Below are 24,876 nucleotides of genomic sequence, written 5' to 3'. Positions count from 1 at the left end.
CGCCGATGTTCTCTATCTGGCGATGTAAATGTTGTGTGTGCGGCAAACGTGGAGGGGCCACGAGTGGAGAACAGGAGATGAATTTGCTAATGATTCGTGGCTGGCTGGCCGGCTGGCTGGCACGCGTGCTCTGTTGTGATGAGAGATCCATTCCCACCTGCCATTGGCAGAGTTCAGTATGTGTGAAGGCACCCTGAAACAAAAGCGATTGAGATTAGCCAGCAGTTTCCTCTTTGCCAGTAAACGTTGAGTCGGCATCCGTTCTATGCCAGAAGGTTCGTCTCTGGCAAGCGCCCAGCCAGAAACCACGAGTGCTTTTCCTGGACCCTCTTTTACAGCTGTTCTGAAATGTTTTCCCGTTTCTCACCAGGGAGGCAAATTGTGAAATATTTTTGTGCAGGTCAGCTTTCCAAGTTTGTTTGTTTTTACTGCAGTGTTTCTCCTTTTAACTCGCAGAGGAGAGGCAGAGATCTTTGAGCCCATCCGGCGCACCCCTGCCCTCCCTCTCCTGAGGGAGGTAACCAGGGCTTTTTTTCAGCTGGAACACGGTGGAACGGAGTTCTGGCACCTCTTGAAAATGGTCACATGGGCAGTAGCCCCGCCCCCTGATCTCCAGACAGGGGGGAGTTTAGATTGCCCTCCGCGTCACTGGCATGGAGGGCAATCTAAACTCCCCTCTGTCTGGAGATCAGGGGGTGGGGCCATCGCCCATGTGACCATTTTCGCCGAGGGCAATTTAAACTTTAACCCCTCCCCTTGTTCCAGCTGACCCAAAGTGACTTCATTGTGCGGTCCTAAGTTCCACCACCTCTTTTCCCAGAAAAAAAGCCCTGGAGGTCACTGTGAATTTCCTGCATTGTGCAGGGGGTTGATGACCCTAGAGATCCCTTCAAACCCTATGATTCTATGATTCTTCCTAGAATGCATAATTGACTAATGGAACTCACTGCCACAAGATGTGATGGTAAGTTGCTGGTTTCAAAACGGGACTTGGCAAATTCGGGGAAGAGAGGTCTATCAACGGCTGTTAGCCGTGACGACTAAATGAACCTCCATGTTCAGAAGCAGCATACCTCTGAATACCAGTTGCAAAGGCTAAGGGGCAGGTCAGGGAGGTTAAAGCCTCTGCGCCCTGCTAGTGGGCCACCCGTGGCATCTTTTTGGCCACTGGTGGAGGTTGGTCTTGGTGAAACATATTCTAGTCCAGCACTCCATCACGCTCCATCTCACAAATGGGAATCTTAAAGTGCGGGGGGGGGGGGGGAGTTGCAACAGTAAACTGGAGAGAAAACTCTATTCTGTGCAAGTGGACATACCCTGTGCACCACTGTGTTGCCTAACTCTTCTTCCTGATGCACCGTTTTTCTCAATAAGAATCATTAGGACTTAGGGAGAAACTACGGGGTCTAGTGGGTCCTGGGCTAAACTAAGGTTGCCAGGTCCAGGTTGGGAAATTCCTGGAGCTTTGGGGGGTGGAGCCTGGAAACAGTGGAATTTGGGGAGGGGAGGGTCTCACTGGGATATAATGCCGTAGAGTCTACCCTCCAAAGTAGTCCTTTTCTCCAGGGGAACTGACATCTGTGGCCTGGAGATCAGTTGTAATTCCGGGAGATCTCCAACCACCACCTGGAGGCTGGCAAGCCTAGGCTAAACTGTTGTTTATCTCTATTAACATTAACCAGTCTGGGTGGCAAAACAACAAAAACGGGGGTCTGAATCCTCCCTGCGAGATCTTCCAGCCTGAAAACAGCCAAGCCTGAAAGCCCCAGCTAGCCTCAAGGACAGAAGGAGGGCTGCCTAGCTTGGTGTGTTCAGTGAGGCTCTGGCGCTGGAAGGAAGATGGGCAGAGAGACAACTGGGGAGCGGGGAGATGCAGTTTGGGAGGAATGGCCCTTTCAAGAGGGCAGGATTTTCCCAGTTTCCAGTAGGCCAGGGAGAGCCCAGCCAATCACGTTCCCTTTGGCAACGCTTACTGTGCAAACTGGCTTGGAGAGCCGATGATTTCACCCTGCCCTTTTCTTAATGGAGAAGACATCATGCCTTTGCGTCATATGGCAGCAAATTCAGGCAAATTTTATTTCCATGTGAGTCATCCTTCTTCTCCAGCTTGCAATGTCATACGCTTGGAATTTTTGCTTAATCGTTTCCTCTTTGCTCCATTTTTCTCGCCCTCTCTCTCTCTCTCTCTCTGTTTTCATTGATGCTGTTTTCTTTGGGCAAGTCTCTTAACAGTGTGATCAAATCCAAAATTATTCCAGTTTAAACCTACTGAAACCAGTAGGCTTGGAAGGGTTTGTCTGTCTGCCTCTGGTTATACTGTTTAGTCTTTTAGTGCTTTGGTCTAGTCCCAGAATGGAGGCAAATCCTTCCACCCCCAACCCGGTTTCTCTGCATTTAACAACAGCTGATCATCAAGAAATTAAACATGTGTGGCTTCAACCATCATGTTACTTTTGCTCCAGAAAAGCTTTACCCTCTTCCTTTCTTCATTAGATGTTGAAAGTATTGTTATATCTACTTATTTATTTACATTGTTTATATTCCTCCGAGACTCAAGGCAAATTGCACAGTGTTAAGTCGATGCAATCAGTAGGCATATAATTTATTATAAAAGTCTGCCAAGAAAACGATGTGACATCCTCCCATGGGTCAGTAATGACTCGATCTTTGCACAGGGGACTACGTTTACCTTTTACCTATAACAACAACAATAATAGTGTGCTTATATACCACTTCTGGGCAGGATAGTGCCACACTTAAAGCGGCGAACAAAGTCAGTGTTGTTATTATCCCCACAATACAGCTGGAGAGCTGGGCTGAGAGGAGGGGCTCACCCAAGGCCAGCTACTGAGCTCATGGCAGTAGTGGGATTCAAACTGGCAGAGTGCTGACTTGCAGTCCAACCACTTAACCACTATGCTACAACAGGATATACCTAGAAAATCAGTATTATCATTATCCCCACAATCCAGCTGAGGAGCTGGGGCTGAGATCTGATCCAAGGCCACCTGCAGAGTTCATGGCAGTTTTGGGAGTCGAACTGGCAGAGTGCTGACTCGCAACCCAACCACTTAGCCACTATGCTACAGCAGCTCTCTAATGAGCAATGCAATCGGATTAGGATTATAATAATTTGAAATAAAGTGAAAAGTATTAGACATGGTGCACAAAATGTCATTACAAAAATAGAAAATGCAGTAAGAGCAGGGTAATACATCTAGCAACCACACCTAGCCAGTTTGGTGTAGTAGTTAAGAACAGCAGGACTCTAATCTGGAGACTGGGTTTGATTCCCTGCTTCTCCACTTGAAGCCAGCTGGGTGAGCTTGGGTCAGTCACAGCTCTCTCAGGGCTCTCTCAGCCCCACCTACCTCACAGGGTGTTTGTTGTGGGCAGGGGTCATTTTGTAGAAAAAGAGCTGGAGGAACTCATTAGCATAACTCATTAGCATATGCCACGCCCCTTGACATCACTGGAAGTGTGTCATTGGCATAACTGATTTGCATATGCCACACCCCCAGACATCACCTATCCTAGCTGTTTTGGACCCAATCCTGGCCATTCAGGGCCGAAATTGGGCCCAAAATGGCAAAAGATGAAAGTGGCTGAAAAGGGGCCCAAAATGGTCAGGATCAGGCAGCTGGTGAATGGGAGGGTGATCCACCACCCATCAGAGGCCTGATCCAGGCCCTTCGGCCCCAATCCAGGCCGAAACGGGCCCAAAACGGCTGAGAGGTGGGTGGGGCCACCTGACATGTGACCTCTTTGGGGAACTGCCAGAACTGTGTTCCTGTGCGTTCCCCCTCGAAATGAGCCCTGTTGTGGTGATAATAATAGCATATTTTGCAAACCGCTCTGAGTGGGCGTTAAGTTGTCCTGAAGGACGGCATATAAATTAAATTTTGTTGTTACTGTTACTATTACTACTACTGTTACTATTATTATTACTATTATTGTTACTACTATCATCATCATCATCATCATCATCATTATTATTACATGTGTTGTGGCATAGTCTACAAACCTATTCCTTTCTTCCAAGGAAGCCCTGTTGGCAGCTGCAGCCAAAATAAGACTCACAGTTTTGTTACCTACAATATATTGTTACAGGCTCCTTCCTTCCTCCAGGGGTGGGAAGTTCCACGGCAGAGTTACCTGGGCTGGTTCCAGGAGTGGACCAGAAGGTGCGAGCCAAGCTGTGTTGGCCCTGTGTGCCCATGATGCAGGCGTCCCCCAGCTGAGACCCGGCTAGTGCCCTCCGAGGCGGGCATCAGCTCCTCCGTCACCTCCAGTGGTGACACAGGGGAAGGCAGCTGCTGAGCTGAACGTGGTAATGACTGCCCCAGAAGGGTCCAATCTACCGGCAGAGCTTCTAGGGCTGGCCTCCGCTTGTTCCTGGCTGCTAGTGGCCTGCTGGGAACGCCTCCTGGTAAGGTCAGCGCCCTTGGTTGGTTCTCTTTGGATGAGAGGCGAGCCCAAGGCACTTTATGGTATCTTCGTAGCAATTGTTAAATTTGCAGATATACAGATACACAAGTAGGAGGCCAAGAGGCGCTCCTGTCAAGTGGCAGATCTAATTCCCAGGGGGAAGCCCCCCCCCATTCCTCTCTCTTCCACTTTCCAAAACTGCTTCTTCACACACAGATACTTAGATACTTATCCCCTCACATGGCAGGCGGCGCCACCTACTCCAAATGCTGACAGCTCTGTGTAGAGAACAAATTAGCTCCCCACAAGGAAATATTTTCAAGTCATTAAAGAACAGTAACACTTTTTTTTCCTTATAGGCCGTGGCCCGTGACTCCTGCAAATTGGCGGGGTGTATTGGTAGGCTTGCCAGCCTCCAGGTGGTGGCTGGAGCTCTCCCAGAATTACAACTGATCTCCAGGCCACAGAGATCAGTTCCACTGGAGAAAATGGCTGCTTTGAAGGGGGAACTCTTAAGGAATTATACCTAGGGTTGCCAGGCCCCCTCAATCTCCAGGCGGGGGAAAGGGGCCTAGCACTTACCTTGGGGGAGAGGAGGTGCGTGCGCGTGAAGTGCACCCCCCCCCCCCACAGGCACGATGACATTACTTTAGAAGTGACTGTCAGGGCTTGCCGCCGCTGCCGCTGGGCGTGGCATTGGGCGGTCTGCTCCTGACGTCATAGGGGGGCCAGGGATGCTGCAGGACCCTGCTCTGTGAAAGGAGGGGCGGTATACCTCACCCAGACTCCCTCTCAGTCCACTCGCTGGCCTGCTCAACCTGGCCTGCTTGCCCCCTGTGTCCTTCTTCATCCCCTCCTTCCAGAACTCTCCTCCAAACCTCCACTCTTGCATTGCACCGCTCTCACTCCACATTATCACTCCTTACTCACATCCACCACCACAGGGCTCTTCCCAGCCAGCTTTTATAGGGCTTCCTTCTACTGCCCCACCCCTCTTCCAGCCCAGTCTTGGGCTGCCCCAAGCAGTTGCAGCTGGGGTAGCTGATCTGGCCCCACTGACCAGCACCAGCTGTGCCTTGTTCCCTGGCTGCCCAGCCTCCCTGCCTTGGCTGATTGCTGAAGGCCTGTCCAGCTGCAGTCCCCTGGCTAGCAGCTCGGCCTCCCTGGCTGAGCTGATGGCTGAAGGTGGGTCCAGCTGCGGCTCCTTGGCTGGTTGCCCAGGGCTTCCTGCAGAGTGCCTCCAATAGCCCCACCTGGAGTGGCTTGGCTTCTGGCAACTCCTGGGCCAGGCTACTATTTTCTAGCTGGGGCGTGGCTTTGGGCTGTTGGGGCTGCTGCTGCTTCTCCTCCTTAGGTAAGGTCTTTGGGTGGGTGACTGCTGGGCCCCCAATCCCTCTGCCCTTGCCCCCTTCTGCCTTGCTTAGTCCCCTTTCCTTCCCCAGGGGAGTGGGACTCGCTGGCTTCTCTCTGTCTCCCCCTGACTCCTGAGGCCCTGGGCCTTTGCCTCTTGCCCCTGGCGCCGGCAGGTTCTGGCTCCATTTGCCCGTGGGAGGGGATGACCTGCTGTCCCCAGGCTGCCCCCTCTGCTTGCCAGTCAGACCGGTTGACCTACTGCCTGCTGGCTGACCGGTTGACCTGCTGGCTGCTGGCTGCCCCCTCTGTTTGCCCGTCAGCCCGGTTGACCTGCTGTTCCCTCTTGTCAAGTCTGGGGGCTGGGGCTCAGACCCCGGACACACCTCCCCGCTTGGCTTTGAGTTGTGGGGGTCCGGTTCAGCCTCGAACATGCGGGACATGAAGTCCGCATCCACATGCTGCGCCCCCTGGCGGTATTTGACGGTGAATTGGAAGGGTAGGAGGGAGAGGTACCACCGCAGCACCCTGGGGTTGTGCGCCTTCATGCGATGGAGCCACTGCAGGGGTGCATGGTCTGTCAGCAGTACAAAGGGGTTGTTGGCCAGGTAGTACTGCAGGGCCCCAACCGCCCACTTGACCGCTAGGGCCTCCCGCTCCACCGTGGCGTAGCGCTTCTCGGTGGGCTGGAGCTTCCGGCTTAGGAATAGAATTGGGACATCCACGCCATCCCTCTCCTGGGTCAGCACGGCCCCGAGGCCGGTGTCCGAGGCGTCCGTGGCCAGTGTGAAGGGCCGGTCAAAGTCTGGGTTCCATAGGGCAGTGGCATTGGAGAGGGCTGACCGCAGGTCCTTAAAAGCTGCCTCTAGTTCTGGGGTCCACCGGACTTGGTTGGGCAGCCCCTTCCTCAAGCTGTCTGTCAGGGGCGCCGCTCGGGAGGCAAAGTGGGGGATGAACCGCCCGTAATACCCCAGCAGTCCTAGGAATCGCCGAACCTGCTTCTTGGTCTTGGGCTGTGGGGCGTCGGCTATTGAGGCCACCTTGTCCGGTGGTGGCCTGACTCGTCCTCCCCCGACCACAAAGCCCAGGTATTGGAGTTCCCGGAACCCCAGGTGGCTTTTCTTTGGGTTGGCCCGCAGTCCGGCCTGTTGAAGGGCTCTCAAGACTGACTCCAGGTGCTGGAGATGGGTGGACCAGTCCGGGCTAAAGACAATGATGTCGTCAATGTAGGCCATAGCGTATGCCCGGCACTTGCCCAGCACCTGGTCCACTAGTCGCTGGAACGTGGCTGCTGCACCATGGAGCCCGAAAGGCATTTTCTTAAATTGAAAAAGACCTTGGGGAGTGGCGAAGGCTGTTTTCTCCCGATCTTCAGGTCGCACGGGCACCTGCCAGTACCCCTTGGTTAAATCGAGAGCTGACAGGTAGCGAGCGGACCCCAGGTGATCCACCAGCACATCTGCTCGGGGCATGGGATAGGCGTCGAACTTGGCCACCTTATTCAGCTCTCGGTAATCGACGCAGAAGCGGGTGGTCCCGTCCGGCTTGGGCACCAAGACTATTGGACTCCTCCAGGCACTCTGTGAGGGCTCAATCACCCCCAGCTGGAGCATCTCGTCCGTCTCCTTTTCCACCGCCTCCCACCGCTTTCTAGGGATGGGTCGCCACGTAGCCCGAGCCGCCTGCCCTGGCTCGGTTGGGATGGCATGCTGTATCAGGCTGGTGCTACCTGGTCTGCGGGAGAAGACGCCTGGTACCCGGGCCCATAGAGCCTGTAGCTCGGCCCGCTGAGTTGGGTCGAGCTGGGGGTCCACCTTGGGCTCCTCGAATTCTGGGCCTTCTGTGGTCCACGGCAGCTCACTGGACGGGAGTTCCAGGGGGTCCTCCGCCAGCTGGCACTCCTCGCTGTCCCGCTCGTACCACCTCTTCAGCAGGTTCACGTGGAGCGTCTTCCTCTGGCGTCGACGAGGCCCACACTGGACCTCATAGGTGGTAGGTCCTAGTACCTTTGTCACCACATAGGGGCCTCGCCAGGGGTCCCCCTCCTCCCTGGGAAAAACTGTGCGGTGGACGAGGACCTTCTCCCCCAGCTGGAAGGTTCTCTGTCGCGTACCCCGGTCGTACGCGGCCTTCTGGTGTGTCTGGGCGTGGGCCAGCCGTCGGCCTGCTTCTGCTTGGAACTGCTGCACCCGCTCGCGGAGTTGGCTCACGTACTCCTGGACTGGGGGGGCTGGGGGGCTGGCTTGGGGGCCCCATTGCTCCACCAGGCGGGAGAGCATTCCTCGTGGCTTTCGCCCATACAGCAGTTCAAATGGGCTAAAGCCAGTGGAGGCCTGGGGGGTCTCTCGGAGGGCAAACATCAGGGGGTCGATATACAGGTCCCACTGGTGAGGTTTGTCATGCGTCATCTTTTTCAGGGCCTCCTTAACAGTCTGATTCAGGCGCTCTGCCAATCCATCTGTTTGGGGGTGGTAGGCAGAGGTGAACACCTGCCGGATCCCCAAGTTCTGACAGAGCTGACGCATGGCCTTTGCTCGGAAGGGCCCTCCCCGGTCTGTCAAGATTTCGCTGGGCAGCCCCACCATTGCGAACAGCTTGGACAACGCCCGGACCACCCCCGGGGTCTGCATAGTTTTCAAAGGAATGACCTCCGGGAAACGTGTGGCGTAGTCCACGATCACCAGGGCAAAACGGTAGCCCCGGGGTGTGCGTGGCAGTGGGCCGATAAAGTCCATCGCTATCCGCTGGAAGGGCACCCCCATCACTGGCAGCGGGGAAAGAGGGGCCTTTGGCGGGCGTCTCGCTGCCACCCTCTGGCAGGTGGGGCATGAGCGGCAGTATGCCTTCACGTCCGCATTCACCGAGGGCCAGAAGAAACGCTCGAGGATCTTCCTCAGGGTCTTGTGGTGCCCCAGGTGCCCGGCCCAAGCGTGCTCATGGGCGGTGCGGAGGACCTCCGGCCGATAGCCTGCTGGCACAAGTAGTTGGCGGACCTCTCCCTGGCCATTCGGGGCACGAGCTATGCGAACCCAAACCCCTCCTTGCTTCTCAATGCGAGGGAGCCGTTGGGACCTCCGTTCATCCCGCACCTGCTCCTCCTCACGAGCGGCTGTCTCTCGCAAGCGCTGCAAGGACTCATCTGCCCCTTGGGCATCACAGAATGGGCGATCTGCTGGGGGTCCAGCTGGGTCTTCAGTCCGTGGTTCTGCCCCTGGTCTGATGGAGGGACCCTCTCCCGGGTCGTCGGCCTCCTCCACTTGCAGAGTGGTGGCAACTTGTGGGTCTGTCAATTCCCGTGCCGCCTCCCGCCGAGGCCTGGCGATCCCTGGGGCGTCTCTTCCCGATTTCTTCGCTGCCTGCTGGAGGAGCCTGAAGAACCCCGGGGCATCTCTTCCCAGCAGCATTGGCATGGGTAGGTGAGCTACCTGGGCAACTTCCATTTGGTGGCAGACCCCTAGGTACTCTACCGTGATTAGGGCCGTAGGGTACGGCTGGGTGCGGCCCATCACATCCGTCACCGGGATCCAGCGGTGCACTGGGGTGGCAGCTGGGAGGAGTTGGGGCCGAATTGCTGAGACTGCACTCCCGGAGTCCAACAGGGCTTGTAGGATCAGCTGGCCTATCCTCACGGTGGCGCATAGACTCAGCACCTGCTTGCCAGGTGGTGGGTTACTTTCCCAAGCCAACGCACATACCACTGGCGAGGAGGCTGTGGGTGTGCAGGCTTGCATCCGCTGCTCCACGGCCTGCATTAGCTCTGCCTGAGCTGTTTGGAAGGCCGCCTCCAACTTCCTCCACATCCTGTCCAAGCATTCCTCCAGCCACAGTCTGAGGTCTGCTGGGGCTACGGCATTGGGATACATCCCTTCGACTGGCGCCTGCGTCGGAACGGCTTTCCCCGTACGGGCCACCAACTTGTCAGGGCTTGCCGCCGCTGCCGCTGGGCGTGGCATTGGGCGGTCTGCTCCTGACGTCATAGGGGGGCCAGGGATGCTGCAGGACCCTGCTCTGTGAAAGGAGGGGCGGTATACCTCACCCAGACTCCCTCTCAGTCCACTCGCTGGCCTGCTCAACCTGGCCTGCTTGCCCCGTGTCCTTCTTCATCCCCTCCTTCCAGAACTCTCCTCCAAACCTCCACTCTTGCATTGCACCGCTCTCACTCCACATTATCACTCCTTACTCACATCCACCACCACAGGGCTCTTCCCAGCCAGCTTTTATAGGGCTTCCTTCTACTGCCCCACCCCTCTTCCAGCCCAGTCTTGGGCTGCCCCAAGCAGTTGCAGCTGGGGTAGCTGATCTGGCCCCACTGACCAGCACCAGCTGTGCCTTGTTCCCTGGCTGCCCAGCCTCCCTGCCTTGGCTGATTGCTGAAGGCCTGTCCAGCTGCAGTCCCCTGGCTAGCAGCTCGGCCTCCCTGGCTGAGCTGATGGCTGAAGGTGGGTCCAGCTGCGGCTCCTTGGCTGGTTGCCCAGGGCTTCCTGCAGAGTGCCTCCAATAGCCCCACCTGGAGTGGCTTGGCTTCTGGCAACTCCTGGGCCAGGCTACTATTTTCTAGCTGGGGCGTGGCTTTGGGCTGTTGGGGCTGCTGCTGCTTCTCCTCCTTAGGTAAGGTCTTTGGGTGGGTGACTGCTGGGCCCCCAATCCCTCTGCCCTTGCCCCCTTCTGCCTTGCTTAGTCCCCTTTCCTTCCCCAGGGGAGTGGGACTCGCTGGCTTCTCTCTGTCTCCCCCTGACTCCTGAGGCCCTGGGCCTTTGCCTCTTGCCCCTGGCGCCGGCAGGTTCTGGCTCCATTTGCCCGTGGGAGGGGATGACCTGCTGTCCCCAGGCTGCCCCCTCTGCTTGCCAGTCAGACCGGTTGACCTGCTGGCTGCTGGCTGCCCCCTCTGTTTGCCCGTCAGCCCGGTTGACCTGCTGTTCCCTCTTGTCAAGTCTGGGGGCTGGGGCTCAGACCCCGGACAGTGACGTCATCGCACAGGCCCTGGGAGCACGTCCAGGCTCCGCAGGGGCTCAAAACGGGCCTGATCCATGGTAGAACGGGCCCATTTTCAGGTGCTGCGGAGCACAGAAGCACTACTGCGCTACGCAGTGCCTGAAAACGGGCCTGTTTCAGCACGGATTGGGCCTGTTTTTGAGGTGCTGTGGAGCGCAGGGGTGCTCCTGTGCTCCGCAGCGCCTCAAAACGGGCCCGATCCACAGCAGAACAGGCCCGTTTTCAGGCACTGCAGAGCGCAGAAGCACTACTGCACTCTGCAGTACCTGAAAATGGGTCCGATTCGCACCGAAACTGGCCCGTTTTGGGGTTCTGCGGAGTGCAGGAGCGCTCCTGTGCTCCTCAGCGCCCGAAAACGAACCTGTTTTGCCATGGATTGGGCCCGTTTTCAGACGCTGCAGAGCGCAGAAGCGCTCCGGGCCATAACGGGCCCGATCCCAGTGGCTGCTGTGCATGGGAGCACACAGCACCACAGGGGAGCCCGCAGGGAAGGTGTGCCCCCCCAGTTAGGTAAGTGGGGGCGGGATGGGGGGAGCGGGGGCAGGGGATGCCCCGCCCCCACCGAGGGGTCTGGGATCCCTAATTATACCCCACTGAGGCCCCTCCCCTCCTCAAACCCTATCCTCTTCAGGATCCGCTCCCAAAATCTCCAGAAATTCCCCAGCCTGGACCTGGCAACCCTATGTATTGGTTAGATTAGGACCTGGAAGGCTTGAGTTCAAATTTCCACTCCCCAGGAAGCTTGCGGGATGACCTTCAGCCCTTCGTTCTCTCTCAGCCTGAATAATCTCAGCTGAAGATTCCTCAGCTTGTCGGATGCAGGTGTTTCCAGGCCATTTGCTCAAGTCATGCTGAGTAATGTCAAATTTAATTTAATTAAAATAAATAAATAAAGCTCAAGCAAGGTCGACTCTATCCAGTCCTCGTTCCATGGGATGAGCTTGGCGTTTGGTCCTAAAGCGATGCCTAGGATTGCCAGCTCCAAGTTGGGAAATTCCTGGAGATCTGGGGGCTGAAACCTGGAGAAAGTGGGTTTTGGGGAGGGAAAGGACTTTGGCATGGCATAATTCCATAGAGTCCACCCCCCAAAGTAGCCATTTTCTCCAGGTGAACTGATCTCTGTTGCCTGGAGACCAGTTGTAATTCCAGGAGATCTCCAGCCCCTGCCTGGAGGCTGGCAACCCTAGCGATGCCCTTACTTCCCTCTTAATCCCACCTGTATTTCTCTTTGTTCCTTCCCACAGGAACGTTGTACACCTTATTATTCTTTTTCAAGAGCCATACATTTAATTACTGACTTACTTCCTTTATACCTTGCCTTTCTCCCCAACTGGGACCCAGAGCAGTTTAAATCACGCGCCTCTTCTCCATTTTATCCTCACAACAACTCTGTGAGGTAGTTTTAGGTGGGTAGCCATGTTGGTCTGCAGTAGAATAGCGGGATTTGAGTCCAGTGGCCCCATAGAAACCAACAAGGTTTTCAGAGTATGAGCTTTCAAGAGTCCAAAGGGAAGTATCTGAAGAAGGGAACTTTGCCTCTCGAAAGCTTACACCCTGAAAATCTTGTTGGTTTTTATGGTGCCACTGGACTTAAACCCTGTAGGTTAGGCTGAGAGTGGGTGACTGGCCCGAGGTCACCCAGCAAGCTTCCATGACAGAGTGGGGATTCGAACCTGGGTCTCCCAGATCCTCGTCGAACACTTTAACCACTACACTACACTGCCTCTGTATCTGATTAAATTTTAGGGTTTTCTTTTAAAACCCCATTTTGATTAACTTGAAAAACTACTTTAGAAGAGGTGGAAAAAGCTGACCTTGCGATGTCACAAGGAGCCGGCCAGCCAGTTCTGTACACAGCCATCTTCTATAGGAAACTAGCCCAATCTCAGTGCTGTAGGGAAGGAGATCTTTCTGAGCTAGCCAAGGTGAGCTCTGGTCCACAGCCGCTTGGCTGTTCTAATGAGAAATGTATGGGTCCACCCTGAGTGACTAGGGATGCCAACTTCGGGTTGGGAAATTCCTGGACATTTGGAGGTGGTATCTGAGATGTGTGGGGTTTGGGGAGGGGAGGGACCTCAGTGGAATATAATACCATAGAGTCCACCCTCCAAAGCAGGCATTTCCTCCAGGGTAACAGATCCCTGTAGTCCTGGAGATCGGTTATAATTCCTAAATATCTACAGGCTCCACCTGGAGTTCGTCAACTCAATGCCATCTGACCTACATGAGAGGGAGGGCAGGAAGGGTTACATCAGTGCTTAGTTCTCATGACCCCTTCTTACATGCCCAGGGTAATGCCAATCACCAACTTGGGGTCAGGAAGCAATTTTCTTCAGGCTAGTTTGGCTAGGGATCCTAGCGGTGTTTTGCTGTCTTCTGGGCATGGAACAGGGGTCACTGAGGGTGTAGGAGGGGAGGTAGTTGTGAATTTCCTGCATTGTGCAGGGGGTTGGACTAGATGACCCTAGAGGTCCCTTCCAACCCTATGATTCTATGATTCTATAGCACCAGAATCCTTAGCAGTGCTGGAGTACCTTGGAAGAGCATGAAAAATGTTCCCAGTGTTTAAAAAGTACTGGCCTAGCTCAGCCCTCACATAAAGGGCTGGGCCTGGCACCGTGAAAGAAGAGCGTTGTGCCCATGAAAAGCGAGAGAGAAAACCCTCCACGTTTGTATTTTGCTTTGCGGGGCGGAGAGAGGCCAAGAGAAACGCTGTGATCTAATTTTGGAGCAGTGTTATTACAGGTCACAGCGACTCGGTTGGAAGGTTCCACCGAGCCGCCGGTCCAACACGGAAGCAGCCGCCGCCGCCTGTCACATGATCGTTGTGTGGCACACAGAGAAGGCTTGTGCAAGTAATGTTTTTTATTCGGTCGAGGACACAAAAATAGTTTGTGTACCTTACTTTGTAAGAGGAGGGGGGAATGAAGCGGGGAGAGAGATTTGGCCGCTGTAGCATTTCCTTTTCTACAACACAATCCTCCACCCTGTGGCATTTGCCAGCCCTCTGGACAGATGTGTTTATATATAGGGCCAGCGACGCCGGTCTTTGTCGCTTCACTTGCATTATTTTTGTACCGCAGGAATCTTACTGAGTGATTAGCAAGTTAAATCACAAGCTGTGTGCCCAACATACCCCTTTCTATCTTCGGCTGACCCTCCTGTGCACATTAATCCAGTCAGGGCTACCAATGAGTTCTGTCCATTTTTTTCTAAATGGCCGCAGAGGTCAGGGAGTTGCTAGCTGGAGGGTGGCCAGCAGGGTTGCTTAGCAACCCTAGTGGGTTCTTACATATGGCCCGAAGCCCTGGAAGAATCCAAGTCTCCTCAGGAATTTCAACCCACATTTATAATACTTAGCTTTTATGTAGTTCAAAGGACATCACATACATGTTATCACAACAGCCCTCTCAGGTAGGCCAGAATATCAGACACCCCCACCCCCAGTCTGAGAGCAGCTCGGTGATATCTACTCTAATGAGGTTGTGGCTCAAACTACATGCTACAATTTATGTTGTGTTTATTTTTTCCCCTTTGGCACATTTAACGGCATGGATTGCTTTATGGAGGGAAACAGTGAGATGATGGGGAGGAAAGTTTTAGAAAGGAGTTCTGAGGGAGAGTTTGGAGAGGGTGAGAGAGAGAGGAAGAGTGAGGTACTGGAAATGTAAAAGTCTCTGATTTCTTTCCTGTGGGTGGTATTAGCCTATATGCAGGGCTTTTTTTCAGCAGGAACGCGGGGGAACGGAGTTCCGGAACCTCGTGAAAATGGTCACATGGCTGGTGGCCCCGCCCCCTGATCTCCAGACAGAGGGGAGTTGAGATTGCCCTCCGTGGAGGGCCATCTCAACTCCCCTCTGTCTAGAGATCAGGGGGCGGGGCCACCAGCCATGTGACCATTTCCTCCGAGGGCAACCCACTGAGTTCCACCACCTCTCTTCCCAGAAAAAAAGTCCTGCCTATATGTCATCAGAGGGAAATAAGTCTTTATGACTAGTGCCGTTTCCACACGTCCTTAAAGCGACAGACCACTCGCTAAATGCAGGTGGCTTTTCCTCTTCACTCCAGACGTCTCCGATTTCAAAACAGTAGCAGGCAGTTTGGCTTCTGTTTTTTTCAGTGCCTTTTCTGGCACCACGGTAACTGCATTCTCAGAAAAGGCGCCGAAAAAACGGAAGCCAAAATGCCTGCTACCGTTTTGAAATTGGAGACGTATGGGGTGATGGGGGAAAGCCAGCAGTGTTTGGTGAGTGGGCTGTCCCTTTAAGGACATGTGGAAACAGCCTGTTTAGGTCTGTTTAGAAAATATGAAGAAAGCCTATAATACCTGGCTGTTTTCACGTCTTTCCCCCTCCCGCGAAATCGCACAAAACTCACAGAACGACAGCGTCTTCATGGCACGATTTCCCGTCATGACTGTTTCATGGCGTGATGATGTCAGAAATCGTGCCATGAAATAGAGTCATGACGGGATATCGCACCATGAAGACGCTGTCATTCTGTGATTTTTGCGCTATTTCACGCAAGGGAAAGACGTGTGAAAATGGCCCCTATCTTGCAACTCGGAAGCTGGTAGTCTTCATAAAGCTTTGGAACTACCCTGAAACCATTAGACATACGTACTTCTAAATAAGCTCTGTTTCTGTTTAAGTAAGGTGTCTGTTTTATCCAGAATAAAGAATTGGCGTGGGATATGTGTGAAACGTTTGGATGCTGAAAGTACTATGTAAATGGAATGTAACAATAACAACAATAAGTACGAGCCCTCAACATTGCTCTGTGTCTATGGACCAAGGCGGTTGCCGTATTTTGCAGTTAGCCTTTGAATGCGGGAGGCTAGCAGGCAGAAAGCCTGCCTGACCTAGCCCCTGAGGCAGCTTCGTCTGGCCTAGGGGCACTCTGTCAAATATTAATAACGGCAAAAATTGTGAGACATCCCTCAGATCGTTGCTCATGTTTGCTCTCTACGTTTCTTTGGGAGAACAGGTAGAATATCGGACTAAGATCTGGAAAGCCTGGCTTCAAATCCTCACAGTGCCATGGGATCTCACTTGGTTGACCTGGAGTTGCTTCCTCTCTGCCTAAGCCTACCTGATAGGGTTGTTGTGAGAGGGGGAAGAAGAAACATGTAGCCCTGTTTATGGAGGGCAACCTTGTGGCTATCAGTGTCACTGCCCAATTGGCAGGAGGCAAGCAGGCTGGAGAAACAGGAGATACGCAACGTTGTCCCCATGTGATGACGTCACATGGCCCAACAGCAATAGCATTGCACCAGGGCCGATTCTTTAACAATTGGTGGAAAACGTTGTAATATTTTTTGCGTAGAGTTCGAGAATTGGCTGCAGTGTGGCACCATTGCTTCCAGTTCACGCTGGAAGTGATGTCATCACAAGGAGATGACGGGTGTGCACGTGTGCCTTGGTAAGTTCCCTCCACCCACTTCTCACCAGTTACCAGAGGATACCTATCTACGTGCCTCAGAGCAAGAGCAGGATACAAATAGACTGGATAGATAGAACAAGCAGGGAGCCCATGAGGTGGAAACGTTGAGATCAGTTGTAACCCTGGGAGATCTCTAGACTCCGCCTGGATGTTCCTGCCACTAATGCAATATATAGAGTAGATGACCACACGCGTAGGATGGCACAAGAAATCAAAACTAGTGAAAATCTCAGTGAAAGTATATTATAAGGAGTACGATATACTCAAAACCTTTTTCAAGAAATCAGCAATCATAGATAAGCTCAAATTTAGATAAATACAATAATCAGCATTGACTAGGAAGATGTCCAACAGGTAGGTACATTATACAACTGGCGCAGTGCAAAACTGTGGGTGGAAAGGCATCCGACAGGTAAGTTCCCACAAAATATTGGACATGAAAATGATACCTTGCTTTTGAGATTTTGTAGGAACTTATTGTATTTATCTAAATTTGAGCTTATCTATGATGGTTGATTACTCGAGAAAGGTTTTGAGTATATTGTACTTATAATATACTTTCACTGAGATTTTCACTAGTTTTTGATTTTTTGTGCCATCCTACACGTGTGGTCATCTACTCTCTATATATTCCACCTGGAGGTTGGCAACCATGCCAACCTCCAGGTGGAATATATACAGTGTGATTCAGGGAGGGGAAATAATAATAATAATAACCGATTTATATACCACCCTTCAGGATGACTTGAGACACACTCAGAGCAGTTTACAAAGTATGTTATCATTATCCCCACAACAGCAATCACCCTGTGAGGTGGGTGGGGCTGAGAGAGCTCTGAGAGAGCTATGACTGACCCAAGGTCACCCAGCTGGCTTCAAGTAGAGGAATGGGGAATCAAACCCGGCTGTCCAGATTAGAGTCCCACACTCTTAACCACTACACCAAACTGGCTCTCTCCCACCTCCCTTTCACTGGCTCCCATGTGGTGGCTCCAATTCGTACTTGTAGCTCCCATTTCTTCCTTTTCTAACCACCTGCCTAATTTCCCCCCCCCCAATTTTCCCTTTCTCTCACCCATCTACCCCATCACCTGCCCCCCCCAGCTTCTTACTTGATCTGTTCCCCCAATTGATTTCTTACCTCCCCCCAAACACACCTTTTTGCAAAGTAACCCTTCGGATTTTCCTGCCCAGTTTCCCTGTGGGGAGGGACTACCCTGTGTTTTTTTTAAAAAACACATTTTCTGCAAACTTGGGGGTTATCCCTTATTTGCAGAAACGTATGTAGTGGCTCCGGGAGACCCAACCTAGATTTTTTTTCCTCCCTCATCCACATGGTGGGGTCAGCCATTTCCATAAGATACGTGATCCCCTGACCTTACACGTATTATTCAGGTATAATTGTGCGGTATTACTGATCCTTTCCCCTCCTGCTAGAAAACGTGGAAGGGAGTAGGCAAAGAGGAGGACCTAAAACGAGATGGCTGGACTCAATAAAGGAAGCCACGGCCTCCAGTTTGCAAGATCTGAGCAAAGCTGATAAAGATAGGACATTTTGGAGGTCGTTAATTCATAGGGTCGCCATAAATCGGAAGCTGCTTGATGGCTCATAAACACACACAAGTGTTTTCCCGTAACCACAAAGACCTTCCTTCAGGGTGTCGGCATCTTTATTATGGAGCATGTCCACCATGTGGCAAGAGATGCTGCTGCCCTGTAGACCAGTGCCTGGGCATGAGAGCAGACCCCTGGGAATAGACGGGCGGACCACCTCTGCTTTAGGACATCAAAGCCAAGCAAGCCTGCTGACCTCGCTCACAGACACTGCCCTCCGAAGATCAGAAAGGCTTCCTGACAGACGCTGGCTATAAATGTGTCGGTTCCATTGTCTGCAAACCCCTTTGACCTCGGCTCTTCTGAGTTTTGAAAGGCAGCATGTAGCTCTTGTGAGCATCAGGCTGTCTGATCCAGGAGGATAACTTCTGGCAGGCCCGGCCCTGCCCAGTTCAGCTGTCCGGTGGCAGGTGGTTCACAGCGTGCCGGGCTAGAAGGTGTGTCTGGAGTGTGTGTGTGGCCCTTTATGTTCCTTTTTTTTGGCTTTGAGTAGCTGCAAGTTTGAAGAACAAAAAAAATGACACCCTAGAATCATAGGGTTGGAAGGGACCTCTAGGGTCATCTAGTCCAACCCCCTGCACAATGCAACCCTGGCCAGCCGGACTACTCTGTTGTAGACTGAATTCATAACACTCGCCTCTCTGCCTGTTGTGTAAACCCAGTTTTTTCAGTGTATAAGACCTGCATACCAGCCAGATCGCTGTTCAAAGAAGCTGTTTCCCTTAGGCTCGCTCTGTCTCCATATGTGTTCAGTCTGCCTTGATCCAGCATACCGATGGGACTGCCTCCCTCCCTGTGTTCCTCCATAGCAACTTTGCTCATCTGAACAGGGTCTCCTGCAGGTGCCAACCTGCACATGGGAGAAATCAACAGCTGCCCATACACGGGCTTTTTCTCTGGTGGCCCCTACCCTGTGGAACAGCCTGCCTGAGGAGGCTAGCTTTCAGCAAACGATGCAAAACCGAATTATTCAAACAGGATTTTGTATTGTAGGGAGGGGGGTCTCAGATGCTTCGCCTAATGAGTTCAGGACCATAGACTTCACCACTGTGTTGCCTTACGTTACGTACTATCTGTTGTCTTAAATATGTGCTCCTTTGAGCTACCTGTGCTTCATGTAGTCTAATGTCAGTCCTAGAATTGCTTATGTTCTGTTTCAGCATTTCTTCAACTCTGTATTAGATTCTTACTAATGCTATGTCTTTGTAAACTTGTGTTTATTTACCCTGTGGCATTATTTATGGAAATGTTCTTGATATTGACTGAACTAATTTCACACTGTGTAGGCCGCCTTGAGCCTCAGTGAGAAAGGCGGACTATAAATGACATAAACAATTTTTTAAAATAATAAAAAATACAGCAATACAAGCTATATTGCTTGTTGTGTGTTTTTTACGTATTTAATGAGTTTTATTGGTTGTAAAAGGTACAAGTATTTTATATTATTGTATAAATTGTAATCCACCCTGAGCCTGCTGATGCGGGGAGGGCGGAATATAAATTGAATTAAATAATTAAATGATCAATCAATTAAATAAATAAATAAATAAATAAATAAATAAAAAGTGGTACATATACATTCATACTTAATTTTGAGCCTCTCCTCCCCCCAAAAGACATTCATAAACTTTCTTTTAAAATAAGCAGTCACAAATCTGCTCCAAAGATTGAGGGGAGAGAAAGTGGGTTGATGGTGTTACAGGTGCTAGCCAGTAGGCACCCTCCATAGCCAACTTTTAACTAGTTCCAACTTGAAAAGAGGCAGAACTGGTTTGTTTTTTTCCATACTCCAAGTCAGAAAAGCAGACATGTGTTTGGGAGGCAATAACGGTGCTATCAAACCAGCTCCGTCACTCTTGAAATCTTATATCGGTTTTCACCCCCAAGTAGCAAAGCTTCGAAATACATCTGTCTGGAAAAACTGTATGGTTAGGTGGGCCGTTGCTATTTTTGTCGACATCCCTTATGGGTCTTGAAGATAATCAGCTAACATGTTTAGTTGATTAGGGAGTTGATTTTTCATTGGGAGGGAGTAATTGAATTTCTCGTTTATTTTCTTGAAACGACACCCCCAGTGAAATATAGTGCGTTTTCAGCCGTGCTATTAAGCTATTAATTTTTTTTTTTAACCAAATACCTTTCTAGACATGCGCATCTAATTCTCAGCTGTTCCTCCTGCCCGAGGAAATTATCCAAATGCTCTTTGGAGAAAAAGGAGCATTTCAGGGAGTGTGTTGTTAAACTGAAAACAAGAGTGTAATAAAACAGCAATTTAAGGGTAATTTACTAACAACTGGAGCTCTTGACTGCGCTGCCGTCCGCATTGTGCTGGAATAATACTCAGTTTGATGTTGTGTCATTCTTTGACTCAGAGGGCAGAGTATCTTTCTTCTTTCCTTTTAAAGATCTGCATGGCCTTTAATTATCCTTCTTGCTGCTTGTTATAAACTGCTGCTTTGAATTGGTGAGAGATCACTAGGGGATTTTTGTGTGTCTTTGGCTGAAACTCCCAGCCGAAACATTCGGATTTGTTACTCGTGCGCCTTCTGACAGAAGCGTGCGGTTGTCTCCTCTGTAGTGCGAAACTAACAATTTGTGTATTTTTTTATTCCTCCCCCAAAACCCCTCAGTAACTCCCAACTGGCTCCATAAAATAATAATAATATTAAATTTATATATTGCCCTTCAGGACAACTTAACACTCACTGAGAGCAGTTTGCAAAGTATGTTATTATTATCCCCACAAAAAAATACCCTGTGAGGTGGGTGGGGCTGAGAGAGCCCTGAGAGAGCTGTGACTGACCCAAGGTCACCCAGCTGGCTTCAAGCGGAGGAGTGGGGAATCAAACCTGGCTCTCCAGATTAGAGTCCTGCTGCTTTTAACCACTACACCAAACTGGCATTACACCAAAGATACCTCTCAGATAAGTTGATCTCTTTAGATTAGCTTTCCTCAAACTTTGGATCTGTGGCATTTATTTTTCCAAATTTTTGCTCTGTAATAAAAAAAGAGGAAGAAATTGTTTTAATCACCTTGTTTAATGGTACTCAGGCATCCATAGGCATCCATATTGCCTCCTTTGCCCAGTGCATTCTGGGTACTGATAATGCTTCTATGCTTCCTCCACACTTGTCAGCGGTAGGATACGCCGCTTCATTTCCGCCACCTACTCTATCTCAGATAGCCAAGAGTATCTTGGATTCATCAGTGCCCTCTTTATTGCACTGCCCCAAGCAGTTGCCTGTCTAATTTGATTGAAGAACCGGCCAGTGGCCACCCTTGTGTTAGAAGCTGAGTAAGAAAACTTTATAACACATCAAGAGTTCAGAACGAAACATGCCTCTCATTTTTCCCCCCAGAAATACAGTGTGACCCAGTGATCAGAAATTTAAGAAATCCTGTTCTAATAGCCAGATTTCTGAAAGGGAGCTTGATTAGCCCAGCGGTCCAGTTGTTTACTCTCCGACCCCGAAATAGCCAAATGAATTTTAAGCTCATTGTTTTGATGTGGGTGTGAAACTTGAGGGCTGTGGATGCTTGTGGGCTTGGCGCATGTGTTGGGCCGGGGGCGGTTGCAGCACAGCCACAGCAGAGTGCCGGTCTCGGCCATTCAGGCGTGCCGGTGGAACGGGCCGCTTGGCATTCTTGTCTCCTACACAGGCCTTGCCGTTTCCTTCCTTCTACTGTCGTCCCCCAGCTCTAACCCGTATCCCGAGGCATTTGGCTACCCTTCAGCATGCCTCCCAAGAGGAATTTGCACAATGTTCGCTCAAGGCAACATCACAGCATCCTGGATGTCGCGTTGCCTCCTGCTCGAGGGCAGCAAAAGAACAGTCACTGGCAGAAGCAGGTCAGGGAACCAGGGAGGGGCTGTAGCTGAATGGCAGAATGCACACCTGCCCACTGATATCCATTTTGGAGCTAGAGGGGAACGTGCAGCTTTGTGGAACCGCACAACCACCAGTATATAGCGCTCTTGATAAAGAAGATACGAAACAGGAGTTCAGCTTGCGCCCTGTTGAGCGCACGGTGGCTTTCCGTCCTCCCTGCAGGGTTGGCGTCCTCTTTGTGGAATCTCCCGACTGGGGGCTGGTCAGTGGAGTGTGCTCATCATTTGACCACCGTGATTGAGTAAAAAGGAGTGACTTGCTTCATTAAGAGACAATTTTAGGACGTCTTCCCCATACGGGAGTGTGGATTTTCTGTTTGTGCAATCCTTGTGTTCATTTTGTATTGAGAAGGAACAGGCTAGTGGCCTTTGTGATTAATATTGTTCATAAAAGTGGTTAGTAACTTACACCATAAGTGTGTGCTGTACTTTGTAGACTTCATGTTAAGTTGCTAGTCCTCACTGTTGTGGGTCTTTTGATTCATTCTCCTGCTTGAGGACAGCAAAAGAACAGTCGCTGGCAGAAGCAGGTCAGGGGACTAGGGAGGGGCTGTAGCTGCATGGCAGAATGCAGAAGGTCCCACAATCAGTTATGTGTGTAGTGCCAGTAATGTGCTTTGCCCTAGCCCTACTAATGTTGCGGGTATGTACCACCGTCCACTGGTAGCTACACCATATTATACCACTTTTTTGGTTTTGGGTAGAGATGATGAGCTGGCTTTCTGCCGAAGCATCAGATCTGGCAGAATTAGGATTCCCCAAATCAAACGGGAAACCAAGGGGCTTCTGTTACTCTCGTATTTCTGCCTCTTAGCTCTTTGCTAGGGTTGCCAACCTCCAGGTGGTGGCTGGAGATCTCCTGGAATTACAAAGCAGGAGGGGCTTTGTAGAATAAAGTTTCCAATAAATAAATCCATAAAATGCCACTTTTAAAATTTCATAAACCGAAGATACAATGAATATATGCAATAAATTGCAAAAACTCAAAAATAAGACTACCTCAGTATAAGGCAGAACAGCCTTTGCAGAATAAAGTTTGCAATAAATAAATAAATAAATATGTAAAATGACACTTGTCCGGAGACCTGATATTGTTGAAAACAAATAAAGTATGGTGCAACACCTGTGCTGACGTCACCATTCCTTCAGCCTAGCTCGGATTAAAAACAGCTAATTTTTTAGACATTTATACCTTGCTTTTCTCCTCAGCGGGGTCCAAAAAGTCTTAAGTTTTCATAGATCCAGAGAAGTTAGCCGTGTTAGTCTGCAGTAGCAAAATAGCAGAGTCCAATAGCACCTTTAAGACTAACCAACCTTATTGTAGCATAAGCTTTCGAGAACCACAGCTCTCTTTATCAGATGCATCTGCAGCATAAGCTTTCAAGAACCACAGCTCTCTTCATCAGATGCATCTGTAGCAGAAGCTTTCAAGAACCACAGCTCTTTGTCAGATGCATCTGTAGCATAAGCTTTCGAGAACCACAGCTCTCTTCATCAGATGCATCTGTAGCATAAGTTTTCAAGAACCACAGCTCTTTGTCAGATACATCTGTAGCATAAGCTTTCAAGAACCACAGCTCTCTTCATCAGATGCATCTGTAGCAGAAGCTTTCAAGAACCACAGGTCTCTTCATCAGATGCATCTGCAGTGTAAGCTTTCGAGAACCACAGCTCTTTTCATCAGATGCATCTGACAAAGAGAGCTGTGATTTTTGAAAGCTTATGCTATAATAAAGTTGGTTAGTCTTAAAGGTGCTACTGGACTATGGTTGTTGTGGGTTTTCCGGGCTGTATTGCTGTGGTTTTGGCATTGTAGTTCCTGACGTTTCGCCAGCAGCTGTGGCTGGCATCTTCAGAGGTGTAGCACTTAAAGACAGAGATCTCTCAGTGTCACCAAGTGTTCCAGTAAAAGACACTATTGCACTTGGTGACACTGAGAGATCTCTGTCTTTTTGGTGCTACACCTCTGAAGATGCCAGCCACAGCTGCTGGCGAAACGTCAGGAACTACAATGCCAAGACCACAGCAATACAGCCCGGAAAACCCACAACAACCATCGTTCTCCGGCCGTGAAAGCCTTCGACAATACATCGTGCTACTGGACTCTTTGCTGTTAAGATTTCATGGTGCCTTTGATGCAAAGATGCAGCTGAAAATGGCGTCCCACTGACAAGTTTTTCTTCTGATCCTCTTTAATCTGCAGTTCACTCTTGTAAACATGCACCGCATGCACAAAAACGCTCATGGGCCTGCCTTCTGCTACAGTGCAGCTCAAAAGCAAAACAAAAAGGCGATCATGGTGGTATGTAGTTCCTAAAACGAAGATGTTGGTTTCTGCCCACTAACTTCACCACCAGCCATCAGAGACGGCTGTGAAGACCGGGACAGAGTTTGGATGCAGAGTGTGCAAAGAATAGGGTTACCAGCTCCAGGCTGGGAAATTCCTGGAGATTTGGGAGGGGTGGAGCCTGGAGAGGGTGGGGTTTGGGAAGGGGAGGGGCCTCAGTGAGGTATAATAATAATAACATTCCGTTTATATTCCATCTTTCAGGACACCCACTCAGAGCAGTTTACAAAGTATGGTATTATTATCCCCACAACAATCACCCTGTGAGGTGAGTGGGGCTGAGAGAGCCCTGAGAGAGCTGTGACTGACCCAAGGTCACCCAGCTGGCTTCAAGTGGAGAAGTGCCTCCTCAGGCAGGCCGTTTCACAGTTCAGGGGCCACCCCAGAGAAAGCCTGTGTACGGGCTGCTGTTGATTTCGCCCATGTGCAGGTTGGCACCTGAAGGCCTTGTATATGATAACCAATACCTTGAACTGATCACGATAACTGATAGGTAACCAATGGAGTGACAGCAGAATGGGGGTGATGTTCATGCTCCTGCTCGCTCCTGATAACAGTTACGCCATAGTGTTTTGCACCAATTGGAGTCTTCTAGTTAACTTTCACAATAGTCCATTCTTGATGTTACCATAGCATGGATCCAGGTGGCCAGTTTGGCCACGTCGAGGTAGGAAGCCATCTTCCAGGCTACAGTAAGGTAGTAGAAAGCATTTTTTTGTGGCTGCCTTAACTTGTTTTTCTAGTAGTAGCATTGGATCTAGTATAACCCCTAGACTCTTATACCTGTTGATTGAAATTGTCTTGCATGGTGTA

General features: G+C 50.8%; 1 protein-coding gene across 3 annotated transcripts in view; it reads left to right on the top strand.

Annotated features, from left to right (window-relative positions):
• SAMD4A (sterile alpha motif domain containing 4A) overlaps window positions 1-24,876 on the top strand; it is a 202,126-nt gene that overhangs the window by 92,744 nt on the left and 84,506 nt on the right. The window lies entirely within an intron of this gene.

Source organism: Eublepharis macularius, chromosome 2 (assembly GCF_028583425.1).
Source record: "Eublepharis macularius isolate TG4126 chromosome 2, MPM_Emac_v1.0, whole genome shotgun sequence".
Classification (NCBI taxonomy): Eukaryota; Metazoa; Chordata; class Lepidosauria; order Squamata; family Eublepharidae; genus Eublepharis; species Eublepharis macularius.
Note: the sequence above shows the minus strand (reverse complement) of the source record. Positions and strands in the feature narration are given on the sequence as shown.